Source organism: Poecile atricapillus, chromosome 3 (genome assembly GCF_030490865.1).
Source record: "Poecile atricapillus isolate bPoeAtr1 chromosome 3, bPoeAtr1.hap1, whole genome shotgun sequence".
NCBI classification, from domain to species: domain Eukaryota; kingdom Metazoa; phylum Chordata; class Aves; order Passeriformes; family Paridae; genus Poecile; species Poecile atricapillus.
In genome coordinates this window covers 46,868,507-46,893,239 of record NC_081251.1, presented here as the reverse complement: position 1 = coordinate 46,893,239, position 24,733 = coordinate 46,868,507, and the positions used below count along the sequence as shown (strand labels likewise).

General features: G+C 42.0%; 1 protein-coding gene across 7 annotated transcripts in view; it reads left to right on the top strand.

The window, feature by feature from the left end:
- FYN (FYN proto-oncogene, Src family tyrosine kinase) overlaps positions 1–24,733 on the top strand; it is a 138,343-nt gene that overhangs the window by 68,808 nt on the left and 44,802 nt on the right. For 4 of the 7 annotated variants that reach the window (XM_058835468.1, XM_058835467.1, XM_058835461.1 and 1 more), the window contains exon 3: positions 15,672–15,806. The exons of 2 other annotated variants lie outside the window; for them this stretch is intronic. The gene's annotated coding sequence lies outside the window, so the exon portion shown is untranslated. Of the gene's footprint in view, positions 1–3,000; positions 3,021–15,671; positions 15,807–24,733 lie in introns of those variants that run through there. One more of the 7 variants, XM_058835465.1, reaches the window with a different exon arrangement.

Sequence of the window (24,733 nt, the reverse complement as noted above, 5' to 3'; positions counted from 1 at the left end):
TAAAATTATTAGTTAAAAATAGACATAGATTGTTAAATAGGATCTGAAATGTTAACTACTTGATCCCTGGTTAACAGATATTCCCATTCATGCAGTTAAGATGCTACATAGAAAGAAGACTCTACATAAAAGAAACTTCAATTGTACACTATGGAAAAAGGATTTTGGGTCATCTCTTGTCTTCTTTTGCTGCTTATCAAGATTTAAAAGTTTGTCTTTTTCTTCAGTGGGAACTTACACCAAATTGAAGTACAGTGTGCTTTAAGCTAGTGATTGCATCAGTCACCAGCGACTGTTACTGAGGGGTGCTGAGTCTGGTTAGCTGTAATTGGACAGAATCATCAGTCTGGAGAAGTCCTCATTTTCCATTATATTTGTTGCTTGTGCGTGACACTTAAGAGTTTTTGTCCATTTTTTCCTCCTCTGCTAATTCCTCAATATTAGGGAATTAGTGTCTCTGTGCATTCCATTTACTATCAAACATAATCCCCTTTTCCCCTATTTCCTTCCATTTGCATCCTTTGATGAGAAATATTTAGGCCACTACATGTCTTTACTCTTGTCAGACAGAGGCTGGTGAAAGATCTGTTACAGGAAATTCTGCTCTATCTATAGAGCAGGGTATCTCAAAATGCTTGCTTAGACATACAGAAAGCAAAGACTGACAGCTGATAGATGCTGTAGACTTTTTATTGTTTTCTGCCATGGTCATTATGCCAAATGTATCAAAACATGGGGAAACAAATTTGTGTACAAGTGAAGGGGCATACTTTTTGGCAGGGAAGACGATACAATACCCACTGTCCTATTTTTAAGATACCCATTATGACCATTTTGGTATCCACTAAATGCCTTTGTAGAAGCCCAAGATCATTCCATTTGCTTCTTTAAATGCTTTTTCTCTTAAGTTTTGCCCTCTAAATTACTGTAATTACACAGGGAGGCTTAGTTTGAGTTTAACCACTGGCTTTCCTGTATGTCATTAGATAGTGTTGGGGGATTATCAGGCACAGTTGTAAACTACAGTTTGTGTCTTCATTTTCTTTTTCAGATTAGACTGTTTGTAAGCCAAGTGTTTCAGATGACAGAGAAAAAGAGAGAGCACTAATCAAAGCTGACAAAGCAGAAGGAAAGCTTTTGTTGAACTACAAGGCTGTTTGCAACAGCCTTTTGCTCACCCCAAGGAAATAAAAGGATGCTGAAGACACAAGCTATGTTACTAGTGTAAAACAGAATTCTTACGTGTTGCTATGAACATATTCACCATTTCTGTGTTAGTGCAGCATGTGCCTTCCATGTGTGTGTCACCCTGTGCACGTGGTGTAGGTGTTATCCAGACACTTGTCTGGTCATGCGTGTGGAATATGCCATTGGCTCCGATCAGCAATAGCGAATCTTGCACGGAGCTGCGGCTCCTGCCGTGCTCTGAGCAGTTTCACATGGTTTATGCTCATCAAAAGGTGTAGCACCCTTCAGCTAACATCTCTTGCAGCAGTCTGCAAAGGGACTATGTATTACATAGCTGGCAAAAAGCAGCCCAGCTTGAGAACACTTCAGAAGTGTCGGGAACAGCTCTGAGGAAGGAGCTCCGTTTCCAGGCAGAGAGAGGAAGCACTTGAGCTGCTTGCTGTGCACAGCCAGTGGTCTTTGGAGGGAGCTCACATTCACATCAGTTCTTGTTTCACCACCCAGTTTAGGTCCCCTAACTTGCATCTGCTTTTATCCATACTCTTCTGCATGTGTGATTTGGGTGAATGTGACACCTGTATTTTAAATTTTGTGGGAAACACAGGCTGTTACTCCGGTGTTGCAAGACCCCTTTTACAGCACTTCTAAGTTTCCAGAAATCAAAAGAAAATGATGGGGTTTATTTTGAGGCATATGTTTGAGATAGCACTGAAAGTAATTTGTATTGCAGGGGTCTTCTAATTGCTGTATGAAGTATTTCTCTTAACATCAATAGTTTCTATTACTGTATTAAATATTTCCCTGGTTGTGCTTCTGATTAAAGAAATAAAAAATTCCTAAGCTGTCACTTTTAACCACCTCTTCTTCTCTAAGAAAACTTTTGCTCAATACTATGACAGCCCAGTACCATTCCAGGCCACCATCCTGCTTTAGTCAGAGCTGTAAGAGTGCTGCTGTGTGAAGAATTTTTGTGTCAAGTTATCAACACTGTTCTCCTTCCACTGTAACCAGCAATTCTCAAGGTATTTTTTTTTTGCCCAGAATATTTCTCCTCTTTTTGAAGCTACTCATAAATGTAGTCAATGTCTTGATATGCTCTTTTGAATCTCTTATGTCTGGGATAAATTCCAGGAGCTTTATGGTGTGACTTTAGGCTCCACTGGGTTGGAGATGCTTCTGCTTGTCACCCAGACAAGAACTCTCCTTAACTATTTAACACAAGAAGGGAAAATAAAAATTTAAAAAAAAAATAAAATAATATTTTTTAAAAATATTTAAAACCCCATGGGTAAAAGCGCAATAAAAAATATATAACCATTTTCCTGTTCCAGGGTGGAAGAAGAAGACACCCTAGGCACAGCTGGCAATTAGTTGTATATTTTCTTCAGGTTTCTAACCAGCTCTCATAGAAGTCTGGTTTTTGATGGACAGTTCTCTAATGATAGTGGACAGTGAGAGCAGAAAATTTAATATGCTCTGCAAGTCAGGGATGGTTGAAGTACCAGAAAACTGTGAAAGTCTGTGAGAAATGCCCTTGGAGCTTGCTTTGTCTGCTCACAACTTGCCCTTTCTTGTATTTAACCAGTTTGAGTCCAGGTTGTCTGCCCTAGGCTCCTCTGTGTCAGTGGAGCAGGGGAGCGTGAAGGGAGCTGATTTTTAAAATCCCTCTTTTCTTTTTCTTTTTTTTTTTTCTTTTATTTTTAACCCAGGACACATGAGCAAAACAACAGGCTGTATGCCAGTTGAAATCACGGCGGTTCATGTAAAGTGTCAGAGTAGCTGTTGGTGCTGTCAGAAATCTGTTCTTGGTTAGTTTGGCAAGACATAAACTAGTAAGTGACTCTCCAAAGGTATTTCTGTGATTATGTGGCAGGTAATGACGCATTTACTGTGTTAACAAGCTTGACTGTAGCTTGCTTTGCATGTCCAGCAACCTCCAGTTAAACTTGCTGTAACTTACAGAAATAATTCCTTCTGATATTGCATGCTAGTACTCTGCAAGAGTCTGGAAACATCTAAGCCATCCTAATCCATTTGTTAAATTTTATAGGTGTTGCTTATCTTATGATTAAACAAAACCTTGAGAAACAGGATTCTTCAATGGACCCCAGTTAAATCTTTTGCAAGGGCTGCTAAAGCTTGGAAGTAGAAAAAACTAACACTGCAGATCATTTAAATCTGTATTATCTCATCAGTGGGTAATTTCCAAACCCCACTTATTATGTAAATGTATTCAGTAACCAGAAGAAGGCTTAAGTATGTGAGAAATCATACTTTTATGTGCTGTAAGTCATCTCACCTGTGTTATGTTTGTTCTGGGTGAAAAACAGTGTCTGACTGTGACTGGGAGCCTCTCCAGGGATCTCATCCTTAAATCTGCAGTGCTGTGATTTACAGGAACAGCCTTGTGATGCCTCTTGAACCTTTAGGAGCTTCCTGTTTCTTTCTTAGTCTTTCCAAGACTAATGTAATTTTAGCTACCTCTTAGCAATTAGATTAGGCACAGGCAATTTCCTTGTAAAATTGCCTGAGCAGGTTCTTCTATAAACTGTAATGAACTTCTTGTGGCTCAGCGATGTTTGGCAGAATAATTAAACTGGACTTCAGCGCCACAAATAGGTATGTAGTTAAAAACCAAAGATCTGCTTAGGTGCTTGTTTGTGTTTCTGTAATCAAAGGCTCTGTCATGGCCATATGTGTCCTCAATTTATGGTTTCTGCTGCAATCTATGCATCACTCACCCTGGAAAATCATGTTTTAAGTATGTTGGACGATAAAGCCCCCTTGCACCTCGTATCCCACAAATATGCCAACTTTAAGACGGTTTCAGTTTGTGCCATGTGTGTCTTCAGCGTTTATTTTAAAATAATATCCCAGATTGTGTTTATTTTAGAATAAAACTATTTTTAAATAATACCCTTGAATGTTCAGGGATCTTAAGGCAGAGGAAAGAGAACAGTTAAAGATTTCATAAAAATCAAGAATCACCTTTGTGAGCATCTTTCCAGATAAGCCTGAGAACTGTACAAACCTGACAATTTCTTTTTCATGCAGGGGCTGTATTGATTTTGTGCAGCATGACACGTTCTGCTGGGTCTTTGTGCAAAAGAAACTGTGCTAGCCTCCTGCCCCTTCCCCTATCAACCTCATCACTTTCTGACTGCATGTGTCTGGTGCCCCTGCAGCTATCCCCATAAACACAAATGCCCCTTTAAACATCATTTTTCAAGTGTTTTCCTCCTCATTTCAGAGAGCACAGAGAAAGCAGAGTGTCCCTGTTCACACAGAGACATGCCATTACATTTCCAAACAGTAGTCTGATTGCTAAAAAGAAAAAAAAACCCGCCCATGGGTAATTAGTACTGTGTGTAGTTAATCGATTTAAAATTAAATGCCACTGGTGCTGCTGAAAGGTCGTACTAGATTTTGTTATTGCTTTAAAATCTGGTTTAGTGAAGACCGTCTCTGAGAAGGGATATTGGTTCTTTGTGCACTGCCTGCAACAAAAGAGAAGCTGGGGGTGCAGTTTTCCACAAAGGATGCTGTAAATTTTATTATCACCTGGATGATGGGGTTTCTGTGTTGACTTTAAGAGAGAAGCCCTTCAATGTCAGGAAGTGGCTGTATCTTCTTACAGCAAAAGGAGCTCGTGTGCCAGCGGTCTTGTGGGTGAGATAGGAACCTCATCTCCTGCTTCTTAGTCCATCATCCTCATCATTAGATGATTCTGCCTCCCAGGCAGACTGATTACTTCATATTTTCATTCATTAATGATTTATCAGACAGCTCCTCCCCTAAAGGCTCATCTCCTCTGTTATACTCACAGAGTATACAGCCCACACACAACCAGCAACATGTAGCTGCCAGCTGGCTCTCTGGCTTTGGGAGAGCAAGCTGCTGGTAGCCCTTTCCACATCTCCTGCTGCCCCTTCCTCCCCTCCCCTCCCAGCTGCTCGCCTGCTCCTTGGTGGCTTCTTAGATTGCACCAAAGCCATTAAATCTCCATGTGCCCCATCTTCCTATGCCATCTCTCCAATCTGATTGTTTAATGTGCTTTTCACGACTATTTTTTCAATTAAAAAAACAGAAAGGGAGATGAGGTGACCCCACCTGTAATGTGGCCGTGCTTGTGTCTTTGTCATGGAAAGAGAGGCGTTATGGTGTGAGGGTTTGCTCAGTGGTGACTTAGACTTTAGAAGAGAAGCAGGAGTGCTGGGGAGAGACTGAGCGAGCTGTGTCTGTGAGCAGGAAGGTGTGGGCTGGCAGCAGTTTCAGGTTTTGCTATCAGGTGCTTGGCACAACAGCTCTGTTGAAATCCCTCTCCAGTTGTCTGTGTGAGAGAGTGATTTTTATCACGGTGCTAAAGATTAACTCTATTTTTGTTCTCTGTTCTGCTCCCAGGAATCAGGCATGCTCTGAGGTCTGGGAAAGAGAATCCACATGAATTCTCATGATGAAAGGGGGGGAAAATCCAGAATTGTTTGCTACTGTCCAACTTGTCTGCTGAAGGCAGGTGGTGACTGAGAGCAGTGGGAACAAGGGCTGCAGGACAAGAAGAAAAAAAATATAAGCTAGAGAAAAGGAATAAATGAAACTCCCTTGAGACATTTATATGTGAATGTACAACTACTCTTGGCAAGTGGTGACTGATAGCTGATTTTCTCTCTTACCTCTCCCACACCCTCCCAGCATCTTCAGAAAGGACATGTGATGGGAATAATAAATCTCATTATTTTCACAGGCTAAAATGGAAATTATGGATTAAAAGTGCTATGGATGCCTCTGTAGAGAGAAACTGACTGTTCCTAGGATGCCTAAAGTATATTTTTGCTTGCGCTGTTTTTGAGAGCTTTCTGAATAATTCAGGGCCCTCCATTTACCTCTTTGGCACAACACTTTTAAGTAAACCAGTGTTAAATGCATCCCTTTAACAGCTGAGCAGTTGAGCGGCCCTTTTGCTCCTACTGCTTGAGGGTATCTAGAGCCTGACACTGCTCAGGCTTTGGGGGAAGTCTGTATCTAAATCTAGGTTGGATTATCTTTTACTCTAGATCTCTGAGTTGGACCTTTGTGCTGCTGTTTTAATGAGGGAGATGGAAGGTAAAGGGGATTTCAGGCTGACACACATAATAGTGCTGTAAGACTGATCAGTAAGACTGATGCCTGAAAAGGCATCATTTGGATGCCTTTGGCTTTGCAGCGGAGAGAGGTATGTGAGAACAGTAGCTGGTTGTGTTCTTTGTGGAGCCAGGTGACTGAAAAACCAGGGTCAGCTCTGAGGGTGTAGGAACTCTTGCTGCTCTGTGTTAGAGAAGGCTTCAGAGCTCTCACAGAGAAGGTAGGAGGCCATGGCAGGCTCCCACAAGCTGAGGGGAAAGTGCATTGTATGTGACTCGGGTCAGAACAGGGGAAAAACCAAGAACCACTGCAAGTAACTTATTTCAGGGGGTAGTCCGTGAGCAGAGCAGGGACTTGGGACATGGCTCTTGCAAGCCTCTAGACCAAGGACACAGCCCATTGCTTGCTGTGAGATTGGTGCATCCCAGAACTGTGGATGAGGATGGCAACTGAGATGGATGAAGGACTTCATGCATTAGCAAGTGTGTCAAAGCTTCTTCCAGGTCTCTCAGTAAAACCTGTCAAGCCTGGCGCACGACTGTCAACAGAGGTAAGGGCTTGTTGCCTGAGGAGATTTCCATCAGTAAAGCTGATTGTGAATTTACAGCACCTGACTACTTGGTTTTCTGTTCTCTCTGTGTGTGGTGTGTTACCTTGTGCATAGGGTGCATTAACTGTGCAAGAAGTTGCTGTAGTGCAAAGAGTATGCACTGAACTTCCATCTAGTTGGAAGTCTATGTCTAGTCATGTCTGGGCTAAAGCACAGTTTACCAAGCAATTGTTTGGTTTTTCCTTGCATCCCACCTCTTAGCTTTACCACTTGGATTGGAGCACAGGACATAAAAAAGAGGGAATCTGAACCTTTTCAGATTCACCTTTTCCATGCAAAATGTGTACTGCACTTTTATTGCCTTACTGAATTGTTGCATTGGTCTCTATCTTGTAAAAGGAGTGAGAGGAGGATTTTTGTAAGTGCAGCAGGTCTTCATATGACCAGTCAGAATCACAAACTGCTGCAGATAGAAAGGGCATCTGGAAATCATCTACTCCAACCCTCTGCTCAAACCAGGGCCAACTTAAAGTTAGTGTCTCAGAGTCACGTGCACGTGGGGTTTGGATCTCTCCAGCAGTGGAGACTCTACAGCCTCTCTGGGCAACCTTTGCCAGTCTTCAACACCCTCACAATACAGGAGGTTTTTTTCTCATGTTTAAACAGCATTTCCTGCTCTTTAATTTGTGCCCATCACCAGTCACTGGAAATGACTGCAAGGTCTTGCCTTGTCTCATTTGCTGCCTCCCATGAGGTATTTATACACATTAATAAGGCTGTCCTGAGCCTTCTCTTCTCCAGGCTGAGGAGTCCAACTCTCTCAGCCTTTCCTTCTAGGATGCATGCTCTAAACTCTTGAGCATCTTTGTGGCCCTTTTACTGGGTCTGCTCAAATAAGTTCATATCTCTTCTGTACAAGGGATCCCCAAATTTTCAGGGATCCCTAAATTGAATCCAGCACTCCAGTCATGTCTTACCAGTGCTGAATACAGGAGAAGGATCATATTTCCCAACTTGCTGGAAGTGCTTTTTCTGATGCAAGCCAGGAGGCTGATGACCACCTTTGCCATAAGGGAGTATTGCTGGATCACGTTCAACTTAGTTTCCACTGGAACACTCAGATTTTCTCCTGTAGTGCTGCTTTCAATCTGGTCAGCCCTGGATTGCCTGAACCCTGATGATTCAGGTTGGCATTTTCAGCTTTTTCTTGTGTTTAATGTGTCTGTGGCAGCTATTTCTTTGTCCAGACTATTTGGTCATTTTACATAATTACACTGTTGAACTAATTAAACTATCATCCTGAAATCATGTCCTGTGGAAAGCAGTTCACAAAACAAGGCTCAGTGAGGCTTTCACCAAAATGGAACGTGTAACCCACCTAACATATTGGGGTTTATTTCCTCCCTTTTTCTCACGCTTAAATGTAAAATAAGCATTATACTGAAGGAACCAGGCAAAGGCTAATTTACCTCATTTGAATGTGAAAAGGAGCCCACATCCTTCCTGTGCCCTGCAAAGAATGCAGAAAGACTTTGCAGAGAAAACAGATGTACTAATATGTATCACTTGTTGGGGGCAGGGGAAATCCAGGGTGCTGCCATGAAAGCAGTGCTGAACTTGCAGGAAAACAAAAGCACCAGCATACAAAACATAGTTCTGGGAAGCTGACAAGGTTGGGACTCTTTTCTTTTGCTTTCATTTATGCTTCTGGCATCTGAAAAACTGCTCTGTAAAAAAATATATGTACAAAAGAAAACCTGGAGCCTCATTTTTCATTCTTCATCTTCAGGGGAGATGGTTAAGTGCCCAAATGCAAACAAAAACCAGAGGGTCCAGCCCAGCCGTAGGGAAGTCTCCAGCATTTCAGAGACAATATTGCCTTGCCAGAAGAATACACTACTGACATCATAAACAAAACAAACATAGCTTCTGGAAGTGTCCCTTGATTTTATTTGTGTTTTAAATACCTCTCTAACACGTAAATATGAAAGAGTTTGTCCTGTTAGCTCACAAAAAATGCAGGATACAGGGGGGAGTTTTAATGGTCTGATGGTTTTCAGCATGGGAGATAAAGAACAAATGAATTCAGATGTTACTTCTACAGCTATGCAATCCAAGTCAAAGTTCTGTCCTTTCCTGACCCATCTGTTTATCCCTTTACAAGAACTTTGGCATTGAGCAGTCAGCACTGACCGGTCAGCTTGTGAATCTGCTGGTGTTCATAATTTCCTAAATTCAACAACTTGCCTGATGCAGATTTGGCCCTGTAGCAGTATAGAGTCTCTTGCCAGCTTTTAACTTGCAGACAGGAGGCATGTGGCACTTTATAATTTATTATATACATGTATTGTCAGTCCCAGTAATAAATAGGAGAATGCTTTCAAGTTTTCTCTTAAAAGGCTACCTCAGACTTCCTAAATTAAAAACTGATTTTCCAAAAGCAGAGAAGTGAAGTGTGGCAGATTTCTTTGTTCAGCAGTGGTAGCTGAGTAACAGCCATGGGTAGGTGCAATGCTTAGTGAAGATGTGTTCTTTTTCCTAAATGCAGCACAATGGACATTTTCTTACAGTCTGCAATACTGAGGTTCACTTCAAAATCGACATTTCTTGCTTGATCTGCTGTTTGCAGCTTTAGAAAGTGTTCTATATTCACAGGAATTTTAAATCTATAGCGCTGACATAGAAATGTCTGGCCACGGATAAGACAGGCTCAGTAACCTTGAAAAGAGAAATTTCAAGTCCACTTACCTAAATCACTTAGATGAACATGAATGGAGCACAACAGCGTGAGGTGTTTGAGTTGCAGTTGTTTTGTACGATCAGAGTAAATAAAATCTTGGCCTTGAACTGGGATCTTTGTATTGGAACAAACATCTCAATGCAGCACACTGCAGAAGGAAGGAAACAGAAGAGAAATTAGATCACTTTCCTGCATTATTTCTTGTAAGTGTTGTCTTCTTACGTATGGAGCACACATTTCCTGATGTAAAAATATTGTAACAGCCTGCAGTAGCCAAACAACAAATAATCTGCTGTTGCTGCAAACTGGAGTCAGAGGAGCATGTTTAGAGGAAAGTATTAGAAGACTGCAGATGATGGCATCTCTCATGCTCTGAAAAGACAGTGAGTGTGAGCTACATAACTGCTGCTGTGATTGTCCTAACAACCACGGCTTTGCAACGTGGAAGAAATGACAGACTGACTCTTCATTACAAATGGCAGTGTAAAGGTATGAGAACATTTGGTTCTTGCTTTCTGTTTTCTACCATCTGTGCATTTAGACAGAACCATGTGGGTATCTTAATCCCCTCTTCTTCATGTGCCTTTATCCTGGAGTGTACGTGCTTTCTTTATCTCTGCGTACAGTGGAACGGGTTTGTACCCATATTCCACACGTTCTCTTACAGCACCATTAAGTCCCAACTGCATGAACTGCACCAGCTGTGTTTTGTGTTAGGAATCAAGGAGGTGAGAATCCAATTCAATGACAGAATCACTAATCACAGAATTGTTTGCACTGGAAGAACTTTTAAAGTTCATCTGTTCCAACACTCTTGCCCTGGACAGGGACACTTGCCATTAGACCAAGTTACTCAAAGCCCCATCCAACCTGAAATTAAACATTTCCAGCAATGGGACACCTGCAACTTCTCTAGGCAGTCTGTTCCAATGTCTCACCACCCTCACTGTAAAACATTTCTTCCCATATCCAGTTTAAATATACCCTTTTTCAGTTGAAAACTGAATTTTTAAAAAAAAGTCACTACAGGTCCCGGTGAAGAGTTTCTCTTCATGTTTCTCATAAGCCTCCTTTAAGACTGAAGGTCCTCCTGGAGTCTTCTCCATGCTAAACAACCCCAACTCTCTCAGCTTGTCTGCATAGGAGTGGTGTTCCATCCCTCTGATCATCTTTATGGCCCTCCTTTGGACTGTTCCAACAAGTCCAAGGTCTGGTGCTGGGGATCCCAGAGCTGGATGCAGAACTCCTTGTGGGATCTCACAAGAGCATAGTAAAGGGGCAGAATCACCTCCTTTGACATGCTGACCACGCTGCTTTTGATGCAGCCCAGGATTCAGCTGGATTTCTGGGCTGGAGTCATACATTGCCAGCTCATACCAAATTTTTCATCCACCTGTACCCCCAAGTACTTCTCCACAGGGCTTATTTCAGTTCCTTCATCCCCCAGGCTGTACAGATGCTGGTGGTTGCCCTGACCCAGGTGCAGGACCTTGCACTTGGCCCAGCTGAATTTCACAGGGTTTGCACAGTCCCACCTGTCATGCCTGTCCAGGTCCCTCTGGATGACATCCCTTCCCTCCAACATGTCAATGGCACCACTCAGATCAGTGTCATCCACAGGCTTGCTGAGGGTGCGCTCCATCTCACTGCCTATGCCATTGATAAAGATCTTTTGAAGACAGTAGGTGTAGACGGGATATGAGGAAGAAATTCTTTACTATTGAGTTACTGGAATATGTTGCCTGGAGAAGTTGTGGATGCCCCATCCCTGCAAGTGTTCAAGGTGAGGATGGGTGGGGTTTTGAGTAACCTGGTCTAGTGAAAGGTGTCTCTGCCCATGACAAGAAGTTGGAACAAGATGGTCTTTAAGGTCCCTTCCAATCCAAACCACCCTATGATTTTATTACTAAATTGTTTATCATTCCTGATGATTTGTGGGCTTAAAATCCTTATTGCCTGAACCTTGTGATGCTTATGCAGGTCCCAACATAGAGTTAAAGATTCTGCGGCTTCTGATGCTCAGCCAAACTGTGGACCGCAACTTGTGGCCACATTCTGGGGGCAGGTCACATAAAGAGCGGTAGACAAAGGACAAAAGCCTGCTTCTACTTTGTGTAGGGGTAGTTTAATGTTCCACATCAAGTAGTTTCAGTGTCTGTTAGACATGATCACTCAGACCGCACTTCCTACGGACATTAAAAATTGTAATCTTTGTCTCTTGATCGTGGTCAGATAACAGATGCAGGCTTTTATTGTGGTAGAGTGACCCACACAAGTAGCTGAAGAAGAGCAAAGTGAGAATCCTCACAAGACTTTCTCTTCCTGGAAGCACTCCAGGCACACAGAAAGGGGAAGCTTTAAGTATCTCATCTGGTTTTTGTGTTATACCATTGCAGACAATCTTTCGGTATGGACTGATGGGGGAGGAGCTGGAGGACTGGGAGAAAAGAAAAACTGTAAATAGCAGAGCTGGAAGCCTTTCTTAGGAGAGGAAGTAAAAGAGAGAGGAGGAAATGAGCTTGGCATCTGCTTTTTTGTTTGGCTTTTATTATATAAAGTTGAGGAACCAGCCACATTCAACCTTGGTATTTTCCCTGGTGAGTTCTGAAAAACTCACCAGGGAAAATACCATTGATGTGTGGGTCTTCCTCTTTTTTGCAGAAGTCATTTCAGGAGCAACATCACCAGGTGGAGAGGAAAATCTTTAGCTTAGTCTTTTATTCTCAGGATAGACATTGTGACATCGTTGATCTAGTTTCCTAGCTTTCATCTTTCCCATGGAAGAAAATACTCCCAGCTTCTCTTCTTGCTATCCCTATGCAGAAAAACGTTAGTGTTGCCTCAATGTTCTCTGACTTCAAACTGTGAGTAGCAACGCAGGAAGGTATAGTCCTGACAAATATATTGAAAGCAGGTCCACGCAGCCCCCTAAATTTTAGAAGCATGTGAGAAAGGGAAGAAGAGTGGTTTACATTAAGTTGACGGAACTATGCTAGGAACGCTTTTGAATGTACTGTGGCCATAAAGGACTGCATTAGGCTGTTCTTGGGGTTTTAAATTACTGTCTTCTATAGGACAGATGTTGTGTGCATGTTATGTGCAGAGAGCCAATTATATACACAAGTTGTGTAAATTTAAGCTATAAATGAAACGCTGTGTATACACACAAATGCTACTTTAAGAACATTTGTCTTGGTTCTCCCTTTCTTAGACAGCATGTATCAGTATTGCTGCTGGGAGGTGGGCATGTGTTTGGGCTGTGCTTTGTTTCCTCTCATTGTTTTCTTCAGTGAGGAAAGGAGATTGGATAAAACTCTCTTCTGGTCTCTGTTGACATCAGCACATTCGATCTGCCTGCGTCCAAAAGAATTATGTCAAAGCAATTGCCTGCATTTGTTTCTTAGCGTGTTCTCCAGCAGCTCTGTCGCTTGAGGGTCAGACTGGAATACATTAAACTGGAATTGGGGCAGAAACTGCAGCCAGCCTCAGGTCAATGGTGCCTCTTGAGATTTGTGAAAGTGACACTTCTGGGGTTCATTGCATTAAATTCCATATCATTTCTGTGTCTAGTCTGGGTGAATTACAAAGGCAGATGGGATGGTTAGCTTCACATTCTCCCATTTAATTCTGTGTCTGTGTGTCTAGAATAAGAGGAAAAGCCTTGCATCTGATTTATTTTGCAATATTTCAAAAAAAAGATTTTTTTTTTTAAATCCATGTATTAAAGCTCTTTGCTTCTATGTAGTTTTTATCATTTCTAATTAGGAAGATTATCACAGTTACTTCGTCTGCAAAATTCTATTCCTGGAGTCAGGCCTATGGTACAGATCCTTGGTACATCTTTTGACATAAGCCTTTACAAGGTTTAAAAACACATTTGCATGTATGCTTAACAGAACATCCTCATGCTGTAGCTGGAGTTGTGCCAGAGGGAGAGGGGGAAAAACACATCCAGGAGGACAGAAAGTACAAAGATGCAAAAATGCACAATTCAAACTGAACTTTTGCAGGCTCTGATTCCTCTTTTATTAGTAGCTCTGAAACCTTGTCCTCAATCAGATTTCCCTAAACTTCTGCTCTATTAGTGACTGAAGAGTTGTCAAACACAGTTTTGAAAACTGTTGATAGGAATGCCAGGTATAGCAGATCTGAAGAGGTGGGGGGTGTGTGAATGCATGTACACATACATGTGCATACACACCACACTCAGACAGGCCTTTTTCCTCCCTAAAGTTTTTACAAACTTTCTTGCTGTGATTCATTCTGCAGCAGCTTTGTACTACATGTTTTCTGAGGACAGGATATTTCTTTTATGTTTGTAACATACGACCAAGGTTTTACTATGCTGTGCATGCTGTGTTTCAGCAGGCATCACTTACTGAGCATAAACCAAAAGTTTGAAAAACACATTTTTTCCACCTGTTGAACATAAAAATAACTGAAGAACCATAATTAAATTTAATTAGATGTTTGTATGAAATAACGCCTTCTAAATCTCTGGAGTGGCATATGTGAACTAGTCCTGAGCTCAAGTAATTGAGATTATTTTTTCTGTTTTATTTGCGGAATTTACACTGCAGCATTCAGTCATAAATGGGTTCATTCCAGAAGCTTAAAATGACATGATGCCAGCAAATGGCACAAATCAAACACTTCCAGCCTTCCCACTCCTGCACATTGATAGGATTAACACTTTCTGGCCAAAGGCCCAGGTTAAGACAGACAGCACACACAAAAGCTTGTGCTGCCTCCTTAAAAAACACCAAATTTAAATACTGGGAGTCTGTGAGATGAAGCTAATTCAGTCACCAGTGCCCCACAGCTGAATACATGGAGCCCAAATGCCCAACCCCAGCCTTGCGACAGATAGCCAAAAGCTTTCTTGGCAGCACCCAATTCCCTCAGCATGCAGAAAGGGAAGGAGATGTTCTGAGTGACCTGGGAGATTCCTGCAGGAGTAGTGCTCATATCCATTCATTCTGCTTAAAGGATCTAGCTTGTTTTCTTGAAGAAGGTAGTCAGTCCACCGGTTCATCCTAAAAGGGTGAATTTGGGAGAGGAAATATCTGTGAGGTATGGAGGACTCTTTTCCACAGCATAATTCTCTGAGGTGACCTTCTGTGACTGAGGGGTGCTGGGATGAGATCCCAGCCAGATCCCTGGGACAAGGTGGGACAGCAGACAAAGTGAATTGCTGAAACAAGGAGCCACAGGTGCTTTCTCAGTGGCAGAGCTGTAACAACACCCATCAGTTTCCTAAAAGCGGTTTCCTTGGCACGTCAGTGTGAGGAGCGTTGTACAGTGAGGTTTTGTGTGCAGCCAGGTGCTGGGAATTGAGAGGGGCTGCCTGCAGATCCTGCAGAAGATGAACAGCTGGGTGTCATCCGTACTTAGATGGCACCTCATCCCCAAAAGCCTGGGGTTTCCCCAGAGATGTTCTGTAAGCTGTGAGCAGTAAGGCTGATAGGATTGATACCTGCAGGGAGAAGGAGAGTTTCTTGGTGGCGACAGAAAGCACAGTGTGATGCAGTGACCACTCAGCTCGCCTGCAGGAGCTCCTGCTGTGTAACAATTAACCCACGCCATGTGGGCATGCATCCTTTTTGAATCAAGCATGGTTACTTCCACAACTTTGCAGAGGTGGGCAGGACCTCATAGCGTGATGCAAAGGGTTAATTACTGGTTAATTGCCTATAACACATTGCTGAACAAGCAGAACAAACTTGCCTGTCCACAGTCTGGATTGGAATAATTTTCAGTCCTGACGCGGTTTCGAACTTTGCTAGATCAGAGCCTGCTGTTATCAAATTTATTCAGTGTAAGAATACTGCTATACCATGAACAAAATAACAAATTCCCTCTAAGAGTTTTGTTTATAACAAAGCCTTCTGTGGCCCAGTGTTTTCAGTTATTTATTTTCTCTTCCCTGAACACTCTTCCAGTTTTTCCAGCAGTTTTTTTGTAAAATGGAGCAGCAGAACCTGATACATTATTCATGGAGCAGAGGAATGAGAACCAAATACAGCATCACCGTAACCTACCTACTCATCTTTTGATTTTCATTTGTTTGTACAGCTGAGGCTCGCATTAGCCCTTTTGGCCACAGCCTTGCGTGAGGAATTCATGTCGAGCTGATTGCTTCCCAGGACCTTGGGTCTCAAATTCAGTCTCTGCTTTGGAGGATAGAGTCCTCTCTCTCCCTCTCATCCTGTAAGTATGGCCTGTCTTCTTCATTCTAATAAGGTGATTTTGTGCTTGGCCATATCAACACCTAAACTGGTTTCTCCCATCTTTCTACAGACCCAAGCTGCTCTGTGTCAGGCTTGTTCTTTTGTGGTTTGTTTTCTGCCATTCCCAGTCTCCTGTCTTAATGACGTAACAATGTTAACTGACAATGACTTAACTTTAGTCCAGATCACTGATAAGGCTATTAAATAGTAAAAGGATGATCACCAATACCTGTGGAACCCAACAGGAATCCATTTGTTTGCTAGTAAATAGTTTCCCATTTACAGTTACTCTTTGGTTTCCTTAATTTATGAGCTTTTTAATACTTCTAATATGATTGTGGACTCAAAAGTGACTTCAGTATAAAATAGGTTTAAGGTTTTAGCCTGATCTTGTATGGTGCTCTCCAGCAATGGAGTCCTGCTCTCCATGTACAGATGGAAACACTCCATGTAGGCTCCAAAGCATTCATAAAGATACTCTACAGAACAATTCGAATGACAGATTTGTAATACAGTTAACAATGCTGCCTTCAAGTGAACTTGTAATTTCTGCAAGAAATTACATCAAATTAATTTGACAGGATCTATTTTCCTTAAAGCCAAGTTAATTGACTTTAATTACAGAGCTTTGAAAAAAGTTATTAATTGAGGCTGATGTTGGTTGTTCTATCCTCTGCAAAATACTGGAAACTCATCCAACTGGCCTGTAATTACTTTACTTCTCAAATAGTAGCCCAGTATGAGCTTTCTTCCTGTCCTTGGTCCTTCCCCAGGGACCAAGGGCTGCTTTAGATGCAGTAGCAGCTCCAAGCTACCTCTGTAAGCCTTCTGAGGCAAGTTTATTTCTAGCAACCAATCTGAATCACCCATAATCGTTTATCTGCTGCTTAACATCCCCTCTCCAGGGGCTGCTGTGGTGGGAAGCTATTTCATTATCATCATCATAAACAGATCATCCAGCCTTTTACCTGTGTGCTAACCGGAAACATTTGCTGAATAACAACTTCTGCTGTCATATTGTTATGAACGATTCTGCAATTTTAATTGTTCAGGATTCATCTTTCATAAACTGCTTAGAAAAGGTAAAAATGTATTTCCCATTTTATGTGCCTTTATTTTTTTTTTCTAGTATCTTGTTGATTCCTCTATATAGCCTTTATTTTAGGGTTTTTATGCTTCTTGTTATCTCTTCCTCTTTCCCCTTTCATGTACCAGTTTTCTATATAACATTTTATATGTTTTTTCACTTCTCTGGTAAACCCAGCTGTTGGTTTTTTTTCGTTGTGTGTTATTTTTATCTAGCCTATTTCCATGGTTGTAACACTGTAGGCATTTAGGAAACGTCTTAAACTGTTTGCAGATGTCAGCAAGTTTCTGTGTGTTCTGCCTTCAGCCTGATTTGACTCCCATTCACTCTAGTTCTGTGAAACTGCTTCTCAGAAAGCATGCACTACAATTTTAATTTATGTATCTACAAAGAGCGTATGCTCACATATTGCATGACATTCTGGTCTGGATTTGATTGCAGACAATGTTAGCCATTTGCACAGGAAGTGTTGGTCCTTTTCAGTCTAAACAGCCAGTACCCTTCTGGTTTGTGATCGTTTCCTCTCTACTGAGACAAAGTCTTGAGCAGGGATGCTGTGGCTCCTGTGCTAAACCACAGGTGACTCACAGGCAGGCCAGGTGTAGCTACAGCACACAACCAGCAGTGAGTTGTGCTTGTGCCAGCACTGCAGCTCCTGCCCAATGCAGCTGGGGCAGGAAGCAAGTGGGTCCTGCTGCATGCGGGGTGGGTGCCTGTGTGACCACCTTGGGGCTTGGCTTGCGTGTGGTGGAGTTGAGCTCTTCACCTTGTGGTGATTGTGCTGTGAACTGCTCCTATCCCCTTTGGTGCTGCAAGGCCAATGGTGTGCATGACTCATGTAGCTAATTGGCAAGAGCTTGATTTCACAGGGTTAGGAAGGCACATCCTGCTTTGAATTTAGGGGTTAGTAATTTGTCATTTATAGCCCTTTGGAAAGTACAGGCCTGTGTTAGTGCTAGTGAAATGAGGTCTCCAGAGTAACACAAGAGGGGATTTTGTACTTCTTGTATGGAAGTGTTGAAGAAGCTCATAATTCCTGTAACTCTCTAAGATTATTTATTCGCAAGTTGTCAGTCACTCAGATGTCATTTACGACACGTACGGCCTGGCACCACCCACTTTCATTTGGATTTTTTAAATTGGCTACAGCTGTTTCTGTTAATAATATAATAGTCTAATTACAGCTGTTATTTTTCAAGAGTACTATTTTGCGTTGCTACTTTATAGGCAGAAGGTTTATCCATTTTTTTTCAGAATCCTGTAATTAGCATATAAGCAACTGAAAAGGGTCATCTTCTCACAGCCTTTGCTTTGGTTGATGTTCTCCTCAATATCATGGTTTGTGCTGAATGTGCTTGTGGTTGCTTATTTGATCCGACTCTCACAGCCAGCCTGGTTTAGAGTGTCAATTTGTTCCCTATCAAGAGGTCCTTTTCCCTTTACAACACAATCCACAGATCTGACATGTGTCCCCTGTGCTGTCGGGACAGCACAGTTGTTAACTTCAGTGGCCTTCAGTTTTTTGTCCCTTTGTGCTAGGAAACAGGGAGGAACTCCAGACAAGATCTCCAGATCTCCTGAATTCTCAAGAGCTGTGTATTTCACAAGGTGTATCACAGAACAGTCATTTTCAGTGAAACCCTCCCTTTCTGCTCCAGACTACCATCCAGTTTTGCCTTTTTGTTTTAAATAACAAAAAAAGAGTCTGTGGACTCTTCCTCATGCACTGAGGGTGCAGAATATACCTTTGGTCAGTTGAGTACAGCTTTCCTAGCTCTGTCCCTTCTCAAACCTCCTAGCTACAGTGGCAGAGTGAGAAATGAAGGTCTTGGTGCTTTGTGAGCACTTCTCAGTAATAACTTAAGCATGGGTGAATTATCAACATTGTTTTGGTCACAAAGCTAAAGAACACACAGCAAGGTTTGGGATGCTGTGGAAAAACTGAATCCTGTCCAGACACAGTAACCTTACCTAAGGTGTCATCTGGCAGTAAGCTGCTGTCACACACTGAAACCATAGTGTCAACAGCTGGGTTTGAGAGAACAGGTCTCACTAGAGAACTTTTCTGTGGGTGTGTGAGCACAGGCAGAGTTTCTGTGTGTCCCCATTACTGGTGTAGTCAGTACCTTCAGCACTCACTGCCTTTATCACAATGTGGTTGCCTCCCAGTTTGGGGGCCCTGCCTGTCAGCATCTCTGCTGGTGTGGATGAAGCCAGCTATAATGATGGTGAGAAAGCTGGGGGTTTCTTTGTGGGCTGGCCACAGGCAAATATTTTCTTGTGTTTAGGAAGAAGAGTATTTTTTCCCCCAGTGTAACTGGACAAATAAGGGATTTAAATAACTATTAAAATGTTAGCAGTAGCAACCTAGAAGAAATGAGAGCCCCTTCTGGAGGGAATGGTGTCTAGAAGGGTTTCAAAGTCTCCTGATTTGAAACTCAGCTTGCTCCCTTTTTCTTGCTGTCACATCCTCCATGTTCTTCAGTCACAAAACAGAAATCAGACAAGGCAGAGAAGGGGTTAGTTTTATTCCTGCATGGGCAAAGGGGGATGGGGAGGAGCAGTGAGGGGTTTTTTTGAGAGAAAATCCTTTTTTATGCCTCTTCCATAGTCCACAGTGGCAAACAGGCAGAGCTTCTTTACTGTGTCCTTCCCCTTTCCCCTCTTCCTTCCCTGCCCATCCTGATTCACATTTGGCACTCTTCTCTGTGCCGCTCCCATACTGCGGGTCAGATGAACACCCATTAATCCTGGGTGGAATCTAAAAATAAGAATTGAAAGAAAAAAATCAGAACAGTGTGAATCAATCTGCAATCATCTTTCTGTTCTCCTAATGGGAGAAAAGAAAGAGGAAATCAGTGGAGAGACTGTTTTACTTCTTCTCTTTCCAAGACGAAATTATTCCGCATTTGCAGCAGTTGTTCTCTTGCTATAGGTTTTCTAATTTACACACTTAAAAGGCACTTTAAAATTTAGGTGCATTAGCTCAAAGTGCTTATGCAAACCATCCACCCGTTTCTCTGTGCTCATGAATAGAGCAGCCTGATGAAGGAGGAATGCAGCTTGAAATCGAGCTGTTGAATTTACATGGTGTTCTCTCAGAAGCAGGGATAGATCTATCCTTTGTGAGGGTTAACTATAGAGTAAGCAGTGTGTTTACTGTATGTAGCTGCTGCCATTAGTTCTTCATTTCAAAGATTCTTTTAACACATTTTAAGCATTAAAAAAATTCCTATGTGCAGTTTTGAGTCTGACTTGCTCTTCAGTTCCTGAGTGTAAAACCTGCAGGCCTTTCTTCTGAAGTTAGTTACACATAAGACTCTTTCTTTTAGATTACAAGAGAAATTTGGAGGTTGGTGGGAAATGAAAAAATGCCACAGAACAACTGTTTCTCAGAACTACTGCATTTTTCTAGGGCATCTTTTTTTCAAAGTAATGAAAGCCCTGAGACAGTGTGAGGTATAACTCAGTTACTGTAACTTTAAGAGATGGCAGCATGAGCCTTTAATTGCTTCTTGTGTTTTGTTCTGGTTTGGTTTTGCTGAAAGGGATGTATCACAGGGAGTGGAAGAGAATTCACTGTTTTTTTGAAAAAGATGAGGCCCCGACATTCACAGACTTGGCTGGCAAAGAAGCTGCACAAAACTAAAAGGGTGGAGATGTGTCCTTTCATGGGCAGTTTGGAGGGTTTATCTTCTCTTCTTGCACTGGGGAGCTTTTGATTACGGCTGCTCAAACAGCATTGTGGTAATGCAGCTTCCTGTGGCCTTGCCAGGTGATGTCCCCACCAGACAGCTACCAGCCACTCCCACCACCACCACTGCCCCTCAAAGAACGTGGTTATTGTTCCTCCTGCCCAGCTGGAGCACTGACCTCCTTTTTCCTCTCTAACTTGTAACAAATAGATCGTGTAGCTATATGGATAGTAAACAGATTGTCTGGGTTGTAGTAAATCTCTTGCCAGAGAGGGACCAAGACATTCATCGCTCTTCCCTTCCTGGCCCTGAGTGGCCACTCGCCCTGCCCCAGCTGTGCTCACAGCCTCTGGCAGAAGCCAAAGCTCTGGTTGTAGTTCAGTGAAATCCTTCAACATGCACCTCCTCTTCCCTGGTCCTGACCCCAGGCTGGTTGAAATTAAATGAGCAAGGTGAAGCCCAAACCTTCATTTTACATAACTTTCATAATGCCTTTTAGTTCTGGTCCCAAAGGAGAAAAGAGGGAAGACAAACACAGGGCCACGCTTTGCAGGCACACGTTAAACCTTGCCTGTAGTGTCAGGAAGCTGTTGTTTCCAGGACTGTAACTCGGTAACAGGGAGGAACAGCAGGGCAGTATATGGCACTTCAAAGCCCCTTCCAGGGTCTGCTCTTCTCACAGCAGCTGGAACTGCTCCCTTTCCTGAGCCCCTTCTGCCACCATTGTAGAGGACTTCCAAGGCAACTGTAAGCTGACAAGAAACAATAGTAAGAGCACTCCAGCACTGTAAAAGGCATTGGCTTTGAACCAGGGCAGTATGGCAGCAGGATCTCAGCTAAGACTGCTCTTCCAGCCATGGATGTCCATGGACACTGGGCAGCAGCCTGATTTTTGACTGCTGCAGATGAGCAGTTGAACTGCTGGGGCTTTTTCTGCTCAGCCCACTGAAGCAGAATCTGGGAGTGAAGCATTAAAGGTCTCCCTTAAAAATCAAATTATGCAGCCCAGGAATTTTTGAGTGTTGGTTTGAAACATACTTGAAGTTTTGCCCTGGTGTTTCTGGCATTTTGTTCAGGAATATGACTTTATGTACGTGAGATTTTCTGCATATGTTTAACAGTCAGAGGACATCCAGTGGTAGTACTGTGTTGTCTCTGATGTACAATTTTAGTGCAGAATGACAAGTGTGGTGCACATGTAGATATGCAAGAATTCTACACAAATCTCCAGCTTTGTTCAAGGCTGAACCAGATCTATCACAATGCAGTAAAATTATATTCTTTCTAGATCGGACCTTATGATAAAAATTATATGTATATAAAATAGCCTGCAACCCACAAGCCTAGGAAATAATTAATAACACCCAGGAGTTTGAATTTTAAAGTATTTGTTGTATCTCTCTGACCTAAAAATTGTGGAATCACTGGCTAAGATGGAATGTAGTCAGTCCTCTAAAGTGTCCCAGAGTTAATAGATAAAAACAAAAATAATGCAATTAATGGTGCTGTTTTATTCCATCTGTTTCGTTTGAGTTGGCTTGAAACTGACACAGTATTAATTCTGGAAATCTAAAACGCTCCCATCAGCATAGATGTGAGTCAAAGAGAGGTCAGCAAGCAGACAGCAATGAGAATTACTGACCTAGATAAGACTGGTTTAAAGCACCTATTGGATGCCCAACTTGGAATGCCTTCCTGACAACTTTGTAATGGTCAAAGTGGGCGAGTGAGACTTTTCTGAAAACTAGGGAGTTTAATATGTCTCAGAGTTGTGTTTCAAAATATGTAATCCATCAGTTTCTCTCTAGGGAGCTGCTAGTAGGGCATGGAAAGTAAGACATTTCAACTTTGGGGTAGATTTCTGTGTTGATTATTCCCGCTATACAGCCTGTGGGAGGCATTTCACAGTGATTTTTAAAGTCTCTTTTAAAAATTCTTGGAGTTCTTATTCTTGGAAAGCCTTTTCTGTCCTCCTTGAATCTTCACGGTAACTCAGAATGTGGCATTTTGAATATTAAATCCTACGGTAGCTCATAAAATTTGGTTTATTTGATGTCACAGACTGATAGTTCTGTGGTGCTTTCAGCAAAACATAAAGCACCAAGAAGATGGCCCTTAGAGATTTCATTTTTCACAGCCATGCTGGATGCAACCCTTAGTTTGATTCATGCCTGTTCACCACAGAGACTGAATAAAAGCCAAAGGATTTTGTGCTTCTGATTTCCTTTTAACGTAACTATTTCTTAACTCAGCTTCCCTGCTGATGCTTTCCAGACAAGATTTGTAAGACTTGATCAGAAAAAGGCAGTTGCCAGTTATCCAGCCTATCCCTTTCATGTTTTTTACTGAGAGAAGTTACCTTAAAAATAGGCCACCAGATTTCATTCCAGAAAAATCCAGGAGGAAAGAGAATGCACCCTGCTGGGTCTGAACCTGTATTCCATCTCTTCAGCAGGCTGGAGCCCTTTCCTGTGCCAGTTCCCTTTTGTGTGTGTGGGGTTGGAGGACAGAGACCACAGCACGGATCGAAGGGTGCAGAGTAGACAGGTTTTTCCCTGCATCTCCCAGTACCTCTCTCTCAAACACCCTTAGAACCTATTTTCTCTTACGGCTCTAAAAAAAGAAGGTCCTGAAGATGTACCATAATTCAGACTTTCAGCTGTGAGTTGCAAAAGCTTATGAGAAAACTTCTGATGCTTAGAAGGAGTGAGTTTACACCATTCTTCCCCCCATCCATATGCTTACAACTGCAGAAGCAAAGGTTAATCAGTACTTTTTGCTTTTCAGATATCACATGTTGCAGCTTTTACTTTTAAAATAGAAGTATAAAAAAAGGAATTTTCCTGCTACTCTTGGACTTTTCCTAGGCTTTGATTAGCTAGCAGAGGATGGCTTTTATTTTTGTTAATGGAGTGGATGTCTGACTTTGTTGGGTGTTTCAGTTTTTGCTTCCATTTTGTATCAAGAACAAAAAGAAAACCAAAGGAGGATGATTTACAGTAATAATAATAATGTTAATACATTTCCTTAGCCTTCATCTGTATCCTACTTGAAAGTGATTAAGGTACTATGACTATATAAATGATTAATAATGATATAATGAATTTTATATCTTTGTCAACTAATGTTTCCACAATGTGGGTGGAAACTACTCTTCTGGTTATACACGTGTTAGATTGCTTGGAATGTAAATGTTGGAGTCCAAGAAATGTAATGAGGACAAGAAAGGAGACAGATAACGTAATGGTTATTTTCATTTGTCTCTAAAGAAGTCTCAAAACCCATGAAAATATTTCATGGTTTTATGTTTTCATGAAAACACATTTTACATTGCCCATAAAAACACAACTTCAAAATAAACAAATTCAACTTGCTTGCATTAGAAAAATTCATTTTAATTAGGCCAGTTACATACCTTCTAACATTACCAGTGTCAGACTATGATAATGCTGTGTGACCCATAACTCACACATCTGAGAAATGCTGCCTTTCCTAGTGGAAATGGATTAAAAACTTGTTCCCTTACTGTAAGATGCACAGCATGTTGGATGAGCAACGTTGTGTGCTCATCTCTAGAGAGTTTAGTGTAAAACAATTCCAGATTTTGTTTGGTGATCTCAGAGCTGGTTGAATAATTCCAGCCTTCCACAGCTCCAAATGCTGACATGCAGGGAAATGAAACTTTTGGATATTAAAATCCTGCTCTGTGATACGGAAGGAGATTAGTTTTTGGATTCCATTCATTGACACAAAGGCCAGTTCTGAATGGAGGTGATATTTACTGTCTATGAAACCCTGAGTAAGCTGGAATCACTTCAGGCATGTACATGCATACATGTATTATCTCACATTTAGCCAGCTCCCCATGATGCTGTTTCTTTGAGCCAAGAACCAACAACTTTCAGGGACTTGGCTTGAAAAGATGTGTGCATGTGACACCCTCTGTCACATTTTACAAGAGGCTGCAATCAAGCAGTCTTTTTACTTGGATTGTCTAGACACTGTGACAGTGGGAGGGGACAAGTGAAAGAAAAAGCCCGTTTTGTCAGTCGTTCACTTTGCATCAAATGCTCCTTCCCTGTGTGCTGCCGTTGCCAGAGAAAGGACAAGGCAAGCAAAAACCAA